The sequence below is a fragment of the Canis lupus genome, chromosome 16 (assembly GCF_048164855.1).
Source record: "Canis lupus baileyi chromosome 16, mCanLup2.hap1, whole genome shotgun sequence".
In the NCBI taxonomy this organism is placed as follows: domain Eukaryota; kingdom Metazoa; phylum Chordata; class Mammalia; order Carnivora; family Canidae; genus Canis; species Canis lupus.
The window spans coordinates 45,742,935-45,758,333 of record NC_132853.1 but is presented as its reverse complement, the minus strand read 5'-3'; the positions used below and the strand labels follow the sequence as shown (position 1 = coordinate 45,758,333).

The 15,399-nt window shown below is 48.4% G+C and overlaps 1 long non-coding RNA gene across 2 annotated transcripts; it reads left to right on the top strand.

The window, feature by feature from the left end:
• The first annotated feature begins 58 nt into the window (after positions 1–58).
• Positions 59–12,351, top strand: LOC140606932 (uncharacterized). 2 transcript variants are annotated; one of them, XR_012009144.1, is made up of 5 exons: positions 59–511; positions 4,915–5,109; positions 5,706–6,074; positions 11,797–11,951; positions 12,183–12,351. It is a non-coding gene; the product is annotated as an uncharacterized lncRNA (long non-coding RNA). The 2 variants fall into 2 exon arrangements; XR_012009143.1 differs by lacking the exon at positions 5,706–6,074.
• Positions 12,352–15,399: the final 3,048 nt, after the last annotated feature.

Sequence of the window (15,399 nt, the reverse complement as noted above, 5' to 3'; positions counted from 1 at the left end):
CGCGCCGCGGGCTCATTAGCATGCGCCGCGCTGCGCCGCGCCCACCTGCCGCCAGGGGGCGGGGTCCGACGCCCGGGGGCCCCCGCGGAGCCGCAGGTGAGCCCCGCGGTCCCGGGCGCCGCCGGGGAGGCTGGGTCGCAGACAGCCGGCTTCGGACCGCATCCCTAAACCTGGGGGAAGTGAAGACCGTACACCGTGGGGTCCGGATCCCGGGCTGGCCTGCCGCCCGGTCACTACCGTGTGGCCCTCAGCAGGTTGCTTCAACTTTCTGAGCATCGGTTCCTCATCTAACCGGAGGCGAGCGGCTGAGTGGTGAGAAAGGACACCTGTCTGTTCAGGTGCTTTGAGGTCAGAAAGAAGGGCGGAGGTAACCGGCAGTGGAGTGTGGTGGCCGGTGAGGTGTGATGCTCACCTGCCAGGTGGGCTGGCTGCGCACCCTGGACTTCCCCAGCTTTAGCATCTCAAGCAAGTTATGGAAACTCTTCTGGGCTTCGTTTTCTCCATCTGATCGGTGAGGCTAGTGCATCCTCGTTATCTGTTTTTTGGAGGAGTGGGCGGGCAGGGGCGGTTTGGTTTTAAGATTACTGAGCTAATGCACGTAAAAGCGCTCAGCATAGGGACTGACATGTGGTGAGTAGCAGGTAAACCATAGTTTCTCTCATGTCTCTTGGGACGCTTTCTTAAAAATCACCATGCCTAGTGGCTCCCTTGTATGCATAGTCAGAGAGGTGTCATCTCAGAATAATATGAGAACTCTAGTAGTAGTAGTAAATGGAGGTAAGGGTGTATATGTATATAGACTCTGGAATCGGGTCATTTGGGGTCAAGTCTCAACTCTGGTACTTACTAACTAGCTGTGTGTCTTTGGGCAAGTTACTTAACCCTTCTGTGCTTCGGTTTCTGTAAAACGAAGATGGTGCAATGACTGCCTGCTTCAGACAGTTATTAAGGGGACACGAAGGAGCAAACAAATGAGTATCAGTTGTTACTATTATTAAAATTTGTATCATTAGAGACACCTGGGTGGCTCAGTGGTTGAGCCTCGGCCCTCAGCTCAGGGTGTGATAGTGGGGGTCCTGGGATGGAGTCCCGCATCAGGCTCCCCTCAGGGAGCCTGCTTCTTCCTCTGCCTACATCTCTGTGTCATTCATGAATCAATAAATAAAATATTTTAAAAATATATCTGTATCATAAAGAGTGTGTAATAGTAAACACAAAACTTGAAATGAAATTAAGCTCAACTTGACAGTTACTTCCTTCCCCTTGTTCTCAATTTCCTCATCTATAAAGGGAGGGGTAGGACTAACCAATCCCTGGCAGGGCGAGACCTCCCAGGTCAGAGACACAGGATTCTCAGGATCCAGGACGTGCCTGAGTTTCATTTCCAGAGCCGGGCAGCTGGAGCACGACACATGGAAGCCACTGTCAGAAGCGGGCAGGTGGGTAACTGCCATAAGCGGTGCCCTCAGAGATCAACTCTTCAGATAATCTGGTTCCCATTCTGGAGGAAGAACCAAGTTCCTCCCAAGCCACCAAGACATCTTAGCTCTGACTTTAAGTGCTGGAAAACGGTTCCAGAAACCAAATTCCGAAGTCTGGTTGACTCATAGGGAAATGACTTGACAAAAAAAAGCCAAGTGCTATGGCTCCCAGTCCTAGCAAGGCCACTGCATTGGTGTATGACAGCAGAGAAAGCGCTCATTTCACCCCGATTTTCAAATTTATTGGAATGGGTTGTGCAAAGTAATTACAGAGTCTATTTAAATGTGTGGGTACCTGTGGTTATTTCTTCACTATCCTCTTTTGTTGCGTTCGGCTCCCTTTTTTCTTGATTAGATTGGATCATGGATTACCTATTATTGTGAGACTGTGTGTGTGTGTGTGTGTGTTTACTTGAGAACCAGGTTTTTCTTTCTTTTTTAAGATTTTATTTATTTATTCATGAGAGACACACAGAGAGAGGCAGAGACACAGGCAGAGGGATAAGCAGGCTCCATGCAGGGAGTCCGACGTGGGACTCGATCCCAGGTCTCCAAGATCACACCCTGGGCTGAAGGCAACGTTAAACTGCTGAGCCCCCCGGACTTCCCGAGAACCAGGTTTTTTTTTGTAAAAGTTAGGACTTTAAGACCATCTAGTTTATGGATATTTATGTTGTTTATGTGAGTTAACAGATATGAGAGGGCTCCGTAAACTAGAACAAACTTTAGGTATGTAGAATGACCACCTGCGTCACTTGACACCTCTTCTCCTGACCACTTTGTGGTCCCAAAGTGACCATATTTGGGTGGTAAATTACACACTCACCCTAATCACATGTTACTTTACACTCTAACAATAGCCTAATTGAGCCACCACCTGATTTCCTCTCTGTGGGAGACATCATGGGGCATCAGAGAGAGAATATGACCAGGACTCGGGACATGGATTCTGATCACAAATCTATTCCTGACCCATTGTGGGACTTCAAGCAAGACACATCAGCTCTCAAAGCCTCAATTCCTGGTCAGAGTCTCCAGTGCTTCCCAAAGCTTGCTCTACCAAGATGCTTCTCAGACATTAATGCACACACTAGTCTTCTGGGGATCTTGTTTAAGCACAGATTCTTATTCAGCAGGTCACTATGAGGCTGAGATTCTGCATTCCTAACAGGCTACCCGTTGATGCCCTCCATCCGAGTAGCAGGGGTCTAAAAAAGACTTGGTCCACAGACTATAAATCAATATGACATTTAAAAAAATACAAGGAAGGGATTATAGCAAAACACATTCAGAAAATCTTATGCCTACTATACTTTAAAGGGATTGGGGTGCCTGGGTGACAGAGTCGGCTGGGCATCGGACTCTTGGTTTCAGCTTGAGTGGTGATCTCAGGGTCTTGAGATCAAGCCCCACGTCAGGCTCCATGCTTGCCGACCCACCCCCAAAATAAATAAATAAATCTTTTTTTAAAATTTTAGAAAATAAAGGGATTGTTCACTGCAGGGCCTTTAACATACTTCCAAAGAGAATGACTTTAGCAACTCGGAATAAAAGATTTTTCATAAAGACAAAAGTGTCTATTTTATAAACGGATGTAACAGAGCCAAGAGGGCAACCAGTGTTCCCAGGCTCATGCTCAATTCCTCTCCCACATGAATAGATGAAGTCTTTGATTGCTTGCCATATTTAAACCTCATTGCAGGGAAAATGTTTCACCTGCAGCTCCCTCCGCATCCCCACCCCCCGACCCTGGCTGGTATTTTGGATTATGTTGCTCCATCCATGGTTAACTGATCAGAGACACTGGAGTAGCTGACCCAGACCATCACCAGTCCATAGACTGGCCAACAACCAGTAACCTGGCCAGATGTAAAATGATGACCTAGGAAACCAGATTATCACTCTTGGAAATGGCCACTTGAGCCAGTTAGTAGGCATGGCCAAGCCTGAAAAGAAGCCCCAAGCTGGAATCAGGCCCAAGAAGAGGTAAAGCTATAGGTGAGCTGAAGTAATGAAGGAGAAAAACTGGGGAGCCTGGGGTAGATATGAGAACAGAAAAGCAGACCAGAGCAATGTGAGGGAACCCCAAGAGCTCTTAGAACCGGAAGTGTAGGCCACAGGTGGCTATTGTTGGGTCACAAAGAGAAAATCATATCATCCTTAGTTTTTGGTGGAGGTGGTGGCTCCACCATAGGAGAATGATAGAAACATGGTATGGTTGTGCTTCAGCCAGATGTTTGTGGACCAGAGGGGAAAAACATGAACTTTGCTTCCTCTCCTCCAGGAAGCCCTCAGCAAATTCGCATCCAATTTGTAGCAATAGAAAGACTTTATTGCAATCATATCTTCTCTCTGGCCAACCTCACCCTGTACCTACCCTGGTCTTGACTCCATATTTCATTTGTTTTCCTTGCCTTAATTTATAATAATTTATAATTTACCATTGTGTATTATGCATCTTCTGTATGCTGCACTGACTTAATTGTGAAAGGAGATGTGGTAAAAATAAATAAATAGATCAAATGAGAGCTAACTTAAGTGGATTCATGTCTGAATGATTGTGTCCCTGATTCCCCCTTAAATGTTGGTGTAGGCATAGATTTCATCCTACTAAAAATCAGAATGATTGGATGATAACATTGAGGACACGGTTTTCAAAGATGCAAAAGAATGGCTAATACATTAGAAAATCCCATTTGCATCCCAAAGTTCTCACCAGTCTGAGCTTAATCCTGGGCGCCTTTGAGAGTTGATCAAATGCCCACACTGAATCAGCATCTCTGGGCAAAACTCCAGTGTCAGGATTTCTAACTCCTTACAAAAGACCTCATAAGGACTAGCCACGTGAACATCTTTTTGAAAAAAAAAAAATCATTAGTTGATCCAAAAACTGTTGCCAAGGTATTGTCCATGCTCTTCCCCTGCTATGTATCATAGGAGAAATTTCTTTCAAAGTGTAGTACCAACAAAAATTTAGTCTCCCCCTCTACCCTGCAAAAAAAAAAAAAAAAAAAAAAAATTAAAACCCAAAAAACAAAAAATCCCACAATGTTTCCTTTTCCCTGATCAAGAGATATGTGTATCATGTTTCTTTTTACATCCTGATCAGCAGAACACTCCCAATCAGACATTACCCTACTCGGAGCAACGGGAATTGACATTTAATTTTTAATTTTTAATTTTTTCTCCACTCTGTTTTCCTATTTGAGTTCATAGACTATTGGTTTTATTGGCTGGGGTTTTTTTTCTTTTGGTAAGCCACAACAACGTCTCTGAAGTGACTTGGGATATAAATAATTTATATATGAAATGATGAGTGGGAGGTAGCTTGATGAACTGCACAAGATGGGGGAGAAAGGAAAAAATGAGCAATCTGAACACTCTTCAAGATTCATAACTTTATTGAAATTGAACCCACATTGTTTTATTTTAGTCCACGATACCTGCTAAAGGGAGAACAGTGTATTGAAAGGTATTTGACTTTGATAAACATCTTGCTCTCCTTACAAAACGATTGATCAGAGTACATCTGTCCATCTGAATTGATTGGCTTAGCTTGAAATAGAAGGATGTCTCATTCTGCAAGCCTGGATCTCCTCTCTCCTCCCTGCTCTTCCATCATTTCCAGGTGAGATGGGTGAGGAAGGGAGGCAGGAAGGGGGGAAGGGAGGTAGGGAGGCTGCCAGGACTTCAGGGATTTCAGAATAACCTGACCTAAGTAAGACCTCCTAGTCATCCCCAGTATGCCATGCTATAATTAGGAAAGTTTCGCTCCATCCTTTCCATCTTAAGGAGTAGAGTTCCTGCGATGGGTCCAGAGGGGAAATATCCCAGAAATACTTGTTAGAAATCGTCAAAGGGAAATATGACAATACTGTCCCATCTTCTGAACCCTCTCCCCATAAAACACCATGATCTGCCTCCCTTAAACCACAGCCAGGTTTAGCAGGGTTCTGCTAAATAATATCAATGTCCTTGCTGTTACAAGTCTCTTTTTTCCACTGTCAATAGACATGCTCACTACCAAAAGTTTAGAAATAGAGAAGAGCAAATTTAAAAAAATGTAATAGTATGTAATCTGGGAAAAGAGATTTGAATGTCCTGAAATGAAAAAGGACGTACTGGGAGGCAGGAGACACATATTCGGGTCCCAAGGCTGCTACAGCTAGCTAGAGTTGCCTGGGGCAAGTGATTTATTCTTGATTTTTTTTCCCCTTATAAAAGGAAAAGTTTGGGCCAGACACACCCACTGTTCTAACACCCAGGATCACAGAACAAACAGGAAGATCCTATATCATGACTGCCTGGGTTTACACTCCCAGTGTTATTATATATGAGTTGTTTGAGCCGAGGTAAATTTCCTGGGCTATCCGTCTTTTGTTGTCACCAACTATAAATGAAGATCTTACATATTGATGGTGTGGTGAACTTTGGCTACTATTATTATCTTCAACATGGGCCAGTTGGCCTGTCCAGCCATATCTAATGTCACACAAGACCTCTTTTCTGAGAACCATATGCCCTGTGTTGTCTACACGGTTTCACCTTGAATCCCCGTGTCACTCGGGAATCTCAACTTTGTGATGTCCAAAAGTAAGTGAATAATACCCATGCATTTCAAACCTATGCCTCCTTCACTGTTCCCTATCTCAGCAAATCAGACCCATACCCACCCACTTGCTCATCCCACAAGCCTAGGAGTCGACCAGAGACCTCTTTGCCCCTTTGCCCCTTCCTTCTGAGATCTGATCAATCAAGTTATATTGACTGTCTCTTTAGTGTTTCTTTTAAAATCTACTTCTGGGATCCCTGGGTGGTGCAGCGGTTTGGCGCCTGCCTTTGGCCCAGGGCACGATCCTGGAGACCCAGGATCGAATCCCACATCAGGCTCCCGGTGCATGGAGCCTGCTTCTCCCTCTGCCTGTGTCTCTGCCTCTCTCTCTCTCTCTGTGACTATCATAAATAAAAATAAATAAATAAATAAAAAATAAAATAAAATCTACTTCTATCATCTCCCCTGCCACCAGCTCAATCCAAATTATCAGCCTCTCTTGCTTGGGCAACTACAATGATGCCTAATCAGATCACATTCATTCCTGGCCCCACACCTACTTCTAGCTTCCAATTCTTTCCTCTCATGGTGACCAGAGCAATTATTTTTAAACTCTGTATTTGGACATTTCACCCTTTTGCTTTGAGGGCCTCGATTATCCACTGTAGCTCTTAGAAAGAAGCCTATTTGTAGTGAGTGCTGCATGACCCCAAAACCCATCCCATGTCCCTCTCTCCTCATCTTTATGCCTCTGCCACAATGGCCCCCTTCCCATTTCTGGAAAATCCAAGCCTCATTCTGCCGCAGGCTGTCACGTATGGCCAAAATTCTTCTTCCCTTACCTTTTACCTGGCTAGCTTCTCATCCTTTGGGTTCTTGCCAACATGTGACTTCCTCTGGCAAAAATCTTCCGTGACTCCTCCTCCCGACTGGTCTAGGTCCTTCCATTATGCCTTTTCTGGGCCCACTTTTTTTTTTTTTTAACTTGGTAAAGGAAAAGGTTGGATTTGCACACCCACGTTCATGGCAGCTTTGATCACAATAGTCCGGAGATGGAAGCAACCCAAGTGCCCCCTCCCTCTCATTTCTCTCCATCGATGAATAGATAAGTAAAATGTGGTCTACACATACAACAGAATATTTTTCAGCCTTTAAAGGGAAGAAAATTCTGAAACCTGCCACAGCATGGTTGACAATAACATGATTCTCTCCGTGTTGCTGGAATGTCAGTCCCAGGAGGGCAGGGGCTTGCTTCTTTTATCCGAGTACTATAGCCAGCCAGTGCTTGGCGCCATGCCTGGCTTAGAGCAGGCTTTCAATCAACACATGAGAGAAGACGGAGATTCAGAAAGACACGCAGAGAACAGACATGAGGGAACCGTGTGGCCCAAGGAGTCACAATTTCTGTCTGTTGAGCTCCAGCCCGTGAGAGGCCCAGCTGTCCCTTTGACTTTGCCACCTGCCCCTTGGATGCACGGACTTGTCACTGCAATCCCTTTACCTAGGGTGCCATGAGGGTCTTTCTGTTCCCCTGGAACGGTGCTGGAGGCATCACTTCTCCTTCAAAACCCTTCAAGGCCTTTCAGGTACTGATGACCGCAATCACAAATGCCTGTGACATCAGCCGGTTATGAGCCAGGCACTATTTTAAGTGTTTTATTATTTATTTATTTTTTAAAAAGATTTTATTTATTTATTCATTAGAGAGAGAGAGAGGCAAAGACACAGGCAGGGGGAGAAGCAGGCTCCATGCAGGGAGCCTAGTGTGAGACTCGATCCTGGGACTTCAGTATCACAGCACCTATTTTAAGTGTTTTAAAGACCGCTCACTTCATTTTCCTGACAACCCCCAGAGGGAGGTACTGTGACACAGTCCCCATTGTTCAGGCAAGAACCTGATGGGACAGACACAGAACTAGGAAGTCGCAGAGGTGAGGGATTCAAACCTGACAGTCCAGCCCCAAAGTACCAAAGTTAATACATAACTATTATACTGCGTTGCAACACCCCCCCCCCGCCCCCCCACACACACACCCTGGTGAGTTCGGTATAAATGTCCTGTGAAGACACAAGACACACAGCATAGCTAAATTCAGGGAAAGTTGGTTCTCCCTGCTCGAAGTGTTCTTCCTCCACTGTGGCCCTACAAGAAAGCTACAATTATGATCCCCATCTTACAGTTGAGGAAACTGAGTCAAAGAGGCTTAGAGTCACCAGCTCAGGTCACGTAGCCTTGAACAGTAAGCAGCAGAGCTGAGACTCCCCTTCACCCCCACCCCAGGCAGGCTGGTTCTAGAGTGAAAACACTCTAAACTCTGCACTGGGCTGCTTTGGCCCAAGTGGACACCAGCTGATGACCCCAAAGGACACTGGCTACCAACAGGTCCCAGCCTCTGGGGTTTTGGGGTGCCCAGTGTTCCTGTGCCGGGCACAGACTCGGTCTTCCGGACCTTCAGCCCCTTCCTTCTGCGTCTAGCAGACAGCATCGTTCCTCAGGAACAGATGGGGGAGCCCGAGCCAGCGTCCATCCTACAGTGACTTTCCAAAGCGAGGGGCTTTCCAGGGTTCCGCCCAGCTGCCTTCGGCCCCTGCCTTTCCCGGGGAGGGCTCCTTCTGGAAGGGCGCCGGAAGATGACTGATCTTGGATAAGCAAAGGAAATGAAAGCCCGAGCACCTGCGAGCATTTTGACATTTGTGGGTTTCCCTTTGTGTATTTCGACAGGCTGTGCCAGATCCCAGCCCCTCCTCCCATTTCTCTGCTCCCTCCGTCTCAACTCAGCTTCCCTGCCTCCCTCCCCTCCCCCCTTTCCTCCCTCCTTTCTGGCTTTCTCCTTCCCCAGCAACGCTAGCTGGCACCTTGGCCTTGGAAACAGTAGCTCTGCCCCTTTGCCTCCTCTGTCTCTCTTCGGTGGGCAGCCGGCCCTGCTAGGTTCAAAGCCAAGGCTGCTCTACAGACAACAAACTTGGTTTTTTTTTTCCAATTTGAACCCTGAGAATTTATCTTCCTCAAGGATTGCTAGCCTCCCTTCCTCCCAAACCTTCTATGACTCCCAGTTGCCTCCCCAATAAGGACCGCACCCCTCCTCCTGACATTCCAAGGCTGGCCCACCCGCACCAACACTCCCCAAGACCCTGTTCTACTATGGTCAGTTCACGTGACTTGCTTCCTCCCCCCACTCCCTGCACATGTTTTGTTTTGTTTTTAAGATTTTATTTATTCATGAGAAAGAGAGAGAGAGAGAGAGAGGCAGAGACACAGGCAGAGGGAGAAGCAGGCTCCATGCAGGGACTCAATCCCGGGACTCCAGGATCAGGCTCCGGCTGAAGGCGGCGCTAAACCGCTGTGCCACCTGGGCTGCCCACCCCCACCCCCACCCCACCCCCGCACATGTTGAACCTGCTTTTGGCTCTGGCCTCTCCCTCTGCCTGAATCCCCTCCACCCCATCTTCTGCAGTTGCTGCAACCCCAAAGCCCTGCTTTGGGAAGGTCTCCCTGCACCCCCATCAGAGCCACGTTTCATTCTTCTTCTTTGGCCCTGGTGCCTGCCTGCTTGTGACACTGGCTGCACCCAGAGCGCCACATCCTCTCTGGACTGCAAGCGTCCCCAGGGGTATAGCCGGTGGCTCCAACCACTGCCTCACACCCCTCACCCTGCCCCTGCATTGCACACTTCTCCACGACCCACCTCTGCCCGGCTCTAGAAACCCCCTTCCTAAACCGACTCCCCTCTGTCCTCCCTCAATTCCTCTCCCTGCAGAACTCTAACTCCCAGGACACCACCTCTCTACTTTTCCCCTCCCCCCACCCCCTCGGCCCCTAGGCCACAGCACTGGTTCCCTGCTTCCTCGACACAGTTCCCTCTGCAGTTCTCCTACACATCAGCCCTGCTCTCTTCTCAGGCCTGACCAAACCTCCATCAGTCTCATTCTCCACAGGCCACATGGCATTAGTTTGGCTAAGCAGCTGGCAGCCTTGACCCCCTCCCCACCTCACCCCCTCCTCACACTCATCTCTGAGAGGGTAAGCTACGGTTCTCCTGCTTAAGGCCACCGTGTCCAGCTGTGTGTGCTCTTGGGTCTGCTTCTTACTCTCTCCTCTATGACCTTGCTCCATCCTGGTACTCTCTGCCTCTGTCTCTGTCTCTGTCTCTGTCTCTGTCTCCATCTCTTCCCTTGGCTACGGGCCTTGCCAAGAATGGTCTGGTAAGGCCGATGGTATGGATTGAATTGTGTCTCCCTTGCCCCAAAAGACATGTCCAAGTCCTGATACCCAGCAGTTCAAAATGTGACCTTATTTGGAAATGGGGACTCTCCAGAGGAAATTCAGTTAAAATGAGGTCAGGTGGGCCCTAACCCACTATGATTGGTGCCCTTATCAAAGGGGGAAGTTTGGACAGAGGGAAGTCAATGTGAAGACACACAGGGAGAAGAGGGCCAGGCGGGTGGAGTGATGCATCCACAAGCCAAGGGGTGCCAAGAAGTGCTGGCAAACACCAGAGGCCCAGCAAAGGGGGACTCTCCCCTGAAGTGTAGCCCTGTCCACACCTTGACTTAGAACTTGCAGCCTTCAGCACTGAGACAGTGCATTTCTGTTGCATCGAGTCACCCAGTTTTTGTACTTTGTTAGGGCAGCCCTGGGAAACTCTTGTAGGTGGGGGTGCTGACCCTAGGAAGGGCTTCAGCATCTCCTTGCCATGAGGCTAGGGGTCTGATAATACCAGCTGAATGTGGAGCCTCCCTAAGAGCCCGCTGGAATACTAAGTGCCTCCCTACTGAGTTAAAATTGTGCTCTTGGGACGCCTGGGTGGCTCAGTGGTTGAGCGTCTGCCTTTGATCCCGGGGTCCTGGGATTGAATCCTGCTTCGGGCTCCCCACAGGGAGCCTGCTTCTCCCTCTGTCTGTGTCTCTGCCTCTCTCTGTGTCTCTCATGAATGAATAAATACAAATCTTAAAAAAAAACAATTGTCCTCTCAACTGGCTCTAGTAACCCCAGAGTTCCGTACCATGTGGTAATTTATAAACCTGAGGTTCCCCCCAAGACATATCCTAAGTACACTCAAATCCCCAGCTCCAACCCCAGGACCTAATGCCAGCAGGCTCCCGGGGCTATGCACAGAGTCAGTCGATTCTGGCCAGCGAGGGTAGCAGGCAGCAGCAGCCCATGGAGAGTTTGGGGGTTGTGAGGGGCATCCCCAAGCCTGGCATGGTTCTTCTGCACATCCATGCAGGCCGGCCCATGGCACACATTCAGTCTCATGCCCCGGTAAAGATAACCACGCAAAAGCAAGTGATGTGCCGGGGGGTTCTGCAGACCGTTTCCCAGGGGTGACTCATAGTTCTGCAGAGAGTTGCAGGCTGGAACAAGAGCCTGTGCTTTCTTTCCCTTCTTCTGTCTTTCCAGGAAAGACAGGGAAGCCCTTGGAACAGGACGTAAAAGCAATTCTTTTTCATCTAGCCTGGCATCCTGCTTCCAGATGCAAGAGGCCAAGCAGGCCGCAGGGATGACATTCAAGTGACCATGACCACGATGTTCCTATTTGAAAACAGGAGCCCAGCAACCGTACTCCTCCTCCCCTGTCCAGGCCTTTAAAGTGGTCTGATAATACATTCTGATTTATCCGTCTTCCTCACTAGATGTCAGCATCTCGGAAGCAGGGAACCTGTCCTATTAATCTTTAGGGGCTGAGATTCTGTTCCTAGCAGGACGTCAACAAATGTGTGGTAAAATGAAATTTTTAAAAATATTTATTTATTTATTTAAAGGAGATGGAGGGTGAGAGGAAGAGAGAGAAGGAGAGAATTCCAAGCAGACTCCCACGGGACGCAGAGGCAGATGGGGGCTCATGTCACCACCCTGAGATCATGACCTGAGCCGAAATCAAGAGTCAGATGCTTAACGGAGTCACCCGGGGACCCTGGTAAATTTGTTTTATTTTATTTTATTTATTTATTTATTTATTTTTATTTATTTATTTATTTATTTTTGGTAAATTTAATTTTTAAAACAGTTATTGAGTTAGCAGGTCAATGGTGGAGCAAAGTGCCACAAAAGGACCTACTCAGTGGAGGTTTGCCTGCCACCCATTCTATCAGGCTCCTTCTTGCACTCTGCATGGTGACCGTCTTTAAAAAAAAAAATTTTTTTTTAGGACTCCTGGGTGGCTCAGCGGTTGAGCGCCTGCCTTCAGCTCAGGGGTGATCCTGGAGACCCGGGATCGAGTCCCACGTCGTGCTCCCTGCATGGAGCCTGCTTCTCCCTCAGCCTGTGTCTCTGCCTCTCTCTCTCTCTGTCTCATGAATAAATAAATAAAATCTTAAAAAAAATTTTGCAGACAAGTTGTTGCCTTACTTCCAAGGTGGTCACTCCCATCCTGCCAAGTTGGTGCTGGCTCTTGGGTGGAGGCTTCGGTTCTTCTTTACATGGACCCCTGCATGGGCCCCTGCATGGGGCTGCCTGAGTGTCCTCACGGTATGGTGGCTGGCTTCTCCTCCAATGAGGGATCCAAGAGAGCAAGGCAGAGACACAGAGCATGGTATTATGAAACTTCATGCCACAAAAACCCATCAGTTACACAGGCTGGCCCTGTTCATTTGGGAGGGTTACCCAATAGTAGAGACTCACAGGGGGCCATCCTGGAGGCTGGCGACCACAAGTCCTCAATTGGGTAGCAAAGACATGATGAGTTCCATAGGAGTTCAGGTTAGAGGGAGAAAAATGAAATGCTCGAGAATGTTTGAATTTTTTTTTTTTAAGCTAGATCTTGACCATTTCTTTTCTTCTCATATTCCTTACATCTGTTAGCACTTGGGAAAGAGAGGATGGTATGACTTTTACAACCATAAGGGCGAGAGGGAGGCAGGAATTATGGAGAAAAGCTAAGAAGGGGTGAGCAGGACCTGTTTAGGGGATCGTAAGGGAGAGACTGACACTGGGGGGGGGGGGGCGTGAAAAAAGTCTAGAAACAAAGAAGCAGCTGGCTTTGCTCAGAAGAACCCCAAAGCCAAGTAAATAGGCTGAAACTAGCTGCGGTAGGAAGTAAATGTTGAGGGCATCAGGCTTCGGCTAAGCACATTTTCAAAATGCCTGCAGCAGGCTTGTTTGATGTGGGGGAGTTGAGGCTGGGTGACGGATTTTTGAAGGTGAAAAATACTCTCCTCTAAGGGACATTCACTTCAATGTGAGCACGCCCTGGCGAGGTCAAGGCAATACCAGGAAATGGACTTTAATAGCTTCCTTATATCAGGGTAGGAAGCTTCAAGCTGATAAGAACTGCGGAATCAAGTATCCCACTTGGAGGAGGAGCCTCCCCAAAGGAAGCGTTGGAGTGGGAGATAGTCTGTGTTTACACAGCACACCAGAGATGTCTGCAGTTTATACAAACTGTACATCCTCAGGCCTGCAGAAGATAGACCCGCCTCATCTAGAAAAACCCATGTCAGCTGCCCAGCCAGCACTGGGAGGAAGTGCCTGCCCAGACCCACCCTGCCAGGAGCCTCAGAGCTGCCTGGACACACCGGGGGCTGGATCTTTCTTGCACACTCTTGCCCCCATGCTGGACACTGCAGTGCTGGGTAGGACCATGATGGTCACTTACGTATCCCTTTCATGTCCTGAATGGACCTACCTGTTGAGCCCTTCCAGTTATTCCCATCAGCATTAGAGAGGCCCTCGTGACCACCCTAAGACATGACTTTGGTCCACATATCAAGACAATAATAAAATCTAATGTTTGTAGATCAGTGTCCTCAAGAGCTCTGAGGTTGAGGCTGAGGGATTTGCAGGCCCTGGAGCGGTCCGTGAGCTGAGAGAGGAGGCGTGGGCCATGCATTTCTGGATTTGAATCAGCACCAGTCCTTGAGCCTGACCTCGGCGAGTGCATTTTACCGCTCAGAGCTTCAGTTTCCCCTTCTGAGAAATGAGGAGAAGGCTAACAGATGAGGAGCTCTTGGACAGTGCCTAGCATCTGGCGAGAGTTGGTAGACGATGACCACCACTGTAATCTCATTTATTAGTCCATTATTCCTCCATGCCTCCTGGGCTTCATCTGGATGTTATAATCCAGCCCAGAAGGCCTTCCTTCCCAACCCCCTCTTCTTCTTTCAAAGCTGTGATTCCAGGGGCGCCTGGATGGCTCAGTCACTGAAGTGTCTGATTTTGGCTCAGGTCATGATCTCAGGGTCCTGGGATGGAGCCCTACTTTGGGCTCATGCTGAGTGGGGAATCTGCTTGTCCCTCCCCCTATGCCTCCCCCCCCCCCCCATTTGTGCTCTCTCTCTCTTAAATAAATAATCTTAAAAACAAAAACAAAAACAAAAGCCCTGTGCTTCCAGAGAGGCCCCACACAGAGCTCCCTGGCTGGCTGAGATTCTCAAAGGTCTGGGCAGCTGTCCCTGCTGCCACCACTTAGCACAGTAATGGCTGGTTGACCAGTCGGCTGTGCCCACTGTAAGCTCCTCATAAACTCATTCTCCTCGTGTTCTCCCACATGTAGCACACATGTGCCTGGTCCAAGCAGGCACTCCCCACATGTCCAGACAATGCATTGTGGGGTGTGTTTCACAGTGCCAGGCCAGATCCAACTGTGTGCCAACAGCCCCAGGAGGCTTGCTTTTGACCTGGGCCATTGGCATGTGGAGACAGGAGATGACAGCAATTAGGGGGGCCCAAGGAGCAGCTTCCTTTCCAGCAGAGCCTTCCCCCTTCCATCTAACAAAACGTGAATTCACAGTAGAAGTAATGCTTTTCCCAGAGAATATGTCAGGGGTATGAAAAACTAGCCAGGGAATGGAAGGTTAGACCTTTCCTCTGGCTTGTAAAAAGTCCTTAACTCTGCTCCAGCCTAGACCCAGCACCCCAAAGGGTTCCCTAGAGCTAAGGAGTGTCTTCTACAATCTCAGAAACTCTGGGCAAAGTCCAGGGTCACCACGTGATTCAGAGGGTGGAGTGGGTGTTATAAATTCTACATTTGTATAAAAAAAAAACCATAAAAAACACAGTCTCCCAGGCCTGGATTCAGCCATTTGTCTTAGGGGAATGGCTTTCTGATAAGCACCAGCATCCTCCTGGTCTCTTAAGCCATCCCATGTCAACCAGGTCCCCCAAGCGTACAGCCCCCAAACCTCCCACCATCTAGCCCCTTTCCTTACCCTCACTCAGAAGAGCCTCATCACTTTCTAATCCCTACCGGGTCTCTGGATGGTTCTCTTCACTTCCAGGCTAGCCAGGTGCTATCACTCACACCTCAATTACCACAGCCATCTCCAAACTGCTTTTCCTGGCTGCTGTCTCTTCCCTCTCTGTCCCCTCATGGGCTCCATCTGGAGTGACAGGACACAGGTCACCCACCCCTTGCTTAGAAATACTCC